Source organism: Cariama cristata, unplaced genomic scaffold (assembly GCF_000690535.1).
Source record: "Cariama cristata isolate BGI_N322 unplaced genomic scaffold, ASM69053v1 scaffold2331, whole genome shotgun sequence".
Classification (NCBI taxonomy): Eukaryota; Metazoa; Chordata; class Aves; order Cariamiformes; family Cariamidae; genus Cariama; species Cariama cristata.
In genome coordinates, this window is record NW_009599621.1 from 25,967 (window position 1) to 28,866 (window position 2,900).

Genomic DNA, 2,900 nt, shown 5'->3' on the forward strand with positions numbered 1-2,900 from the left:
CTGCAAAATGTTTAAGGGACTATTGTACATAAAAGATCCAAAAATCTGAGCTACGCTTATTCAACATGCTGTGCCAGTATATATCTGGAACAGTGTAAGGTGGCTTTTTCACAACTGTTCATTGTTTCCATGCTGATTCAGTTTCGAGTGTAAGGCTCTCGTTGTAAACCAGTAGTATCGGCTATTACATTCTGTCTTCCCAAATAGTCTTGGCCCTTGACGCACAGCAATGAAAACCATCTCACTCAGTTGCTATTCTCCTTTATCTCTGCCTTTGGTTGGTGAAGGGCATGTGAACAATATTTCTTAAATGATGGTGATGCCTGAAGTATGCTTACGTATTAAATACAGTAATAGTTTCCCTTTGAAGAGAAGTCTGCGTACTAAAATTGTAATGACTAATTAGAGATTCAAATATACATACATATATATTTTGATAATTGTGCACGCACGCATATGTAAAAATAATTTTACCCTGTAATATTATTTACTCTTTTATAAAGAGATAGCTGAAGAGTTTCTGTTTCAGCTCAGAGAAAAACTGGTTACAGCTGTCTCTGAATTACTTTTAAAAATACTCATTTCCTTCAACAATCTGCAATACTTTGGTATCAGGTTGTGGTAACAATCTGCTGCATAAACCTTTCTTGAGTAAGAAGTGTCTCTCTTGACAGGAATAAGAAAGTGAAATGTTTAACAGGCTAGCAGGAAGGGTACATTTTGTGAGGGTCTCATTCTGCATCCAGCTCCTATTCATTATGTTCTCCACATCAGTTCCCATTTGTTTTGTTTTGTACAAGAGCTTCCATGATGTACGCTGAGAGCAGAATAAAACAACACTTGGGAGCCAGGTCCTTGGCCATGGTCACTACCCTTTGATAACCAGAAAGGACTATTTTTTCTTATTGGCAGATTGTCTGGAACATCGAGACCTTCCATTCAATGGCCTGGGGACCCATTTGGAGGTTAGGTTGCCAATTAATACTGTAGCAATTTGGCAGACACACAGTAAAGGTCTTCAGCAGAGGATCAGATTCCTTCATAAACTGGATTTAGACACAGATTAGAGAAAAGCGTTTGTTAAAGACAGTGTTCATTTTCCAAATGAACACACTTTTGACATGCGAAAATGAGAGCAGCAAGTCTAGAAGTCACTCTTTAATAGAAGAACTGCAATAGCAAGTACCCAGGGTGAACTTCACTTAAGTTGTATTCTGGTCAGGTTTATTTGGATTTTTTCAGGAAATGAGTGGGAGAAAGTTCTGAAATTCTTCATGTCTGATATAGTACATCACCCATCCATTTTCCTCAGCCTTTCTGTTCTTCAGTTAAGTAGAGGATCATAAACAGGTCCTGGGACCAGGCTGAAGTTTTGGAGAGAGGGGGGATTAAGTGCAGCCCTCCATAAAATGGTACAGATTAGAAAGGATGGGAGCTGCTTCAATGAGTTCAGACCAGAAATCATCATTCATAAGATAACTTTATTCACTTAAGTTATGGCCTATCTAACCCACATTCCTGATATCTCTTCCTGAAGTATCCATGACAAAGTATTATGATTGCAATTCTATTTTAAACGCAATTTTTCTCTCTTGTGGACTGACTGATATTTTTGGACAGGGAAAAGGTTATTCTCAACCTGAAATTTCACATGCAACTATTAAGTAGGTGGAAAGTTTAAAAAGAAAATTGGTAGTTAATCCATCAAGTCATTTATCAGTTATGGGATTTAAAATATATCAATTTTCTGTTCACCAGTAACTAAGAGCTTTGATTCAGTACGTCAAACTGATTTTACAGATTACTCTATAAAGTAATTTCGTACAGGGACCTATTTTAAACTTGTCAGAGTCTCTCCAGCTTTTGAGTACAAGGGTATCATAATGACCATTTGACATCCTGTGTTCTTTGTGAAAGCCAGGCTTACCACATTTACAAAGTCCCTAAGCCCTGCCAATGAAGCTTACAATGTCTGCAAATATTGGCAAAAGTGCTTATAAACCTCACACACAGTTACGTCTTTGCTCCTTGCTCGTGCCGCTTTCAAGGACTCCGGACCAATACAAGATCAAAGAAATTACAGGTTGTGCAACCTCAACACAGACATTCTGGAAATCCCACAAGCTTAGAAGTGCTTCTTCACTGTAAAAATCTATTGATGTAGCAAACAAACTCTCTACCTTCCGTGAGATGAACAAAGTCAGTACGTGAGTCTCATTAGCTCTCTCCTAAAACACAGAGATCCTTTAGAAAAGTTTTTTTTAAGGTAGAAATTCCAACACCAAACCTTTCTGCCCTCATCCTACTTCAGCGTAAACAGCAACTGAAAAACAAGAATACTTTTCCAGCCTCTTTGTGCTAATCAACTTGTCTCAAATCTCATGGGGGAAAGATCTTTTAAAACAACTGCTATTGGCACCCTTTCTTCACCAGTTGCACACAAAACTTTGAGCTTCCAGAAGTCCCATGCCGAGAGGGAAATTTCTGCACAATATATTTTTTTAAAAGAACATGTAAGCTAACATAAGGTATGCTAACTATGTGAAAAGTCCTACGTGTAAGAAATCAGTTCCAAGGAAACATAATGCACAGAAAGATCAGTATGTGAAGATCTCCAGAGATTTTCCCAGAGGAAGCAGATTTCTCTTGAAGAACAGGAATTCCTTCAGAGGATGATGATTGCAACACAGAGCTGTCCTAGTTTTTCTTGCAATGGATTGATGTCAAATTCATATGTTTATTTTCCTTTTTTAAAAAAAGTAACAAATAAAGTTCTATGGGTAGTCATGGACAGTCAATAGGTTGAGGAAAAATGGGTTGTTGCAACATAGTTCCAACTAGATCATCTCACAAAAAGAGAGTTTGTGTTCCTGCACTGAAATCAGAATCATAGAATCATT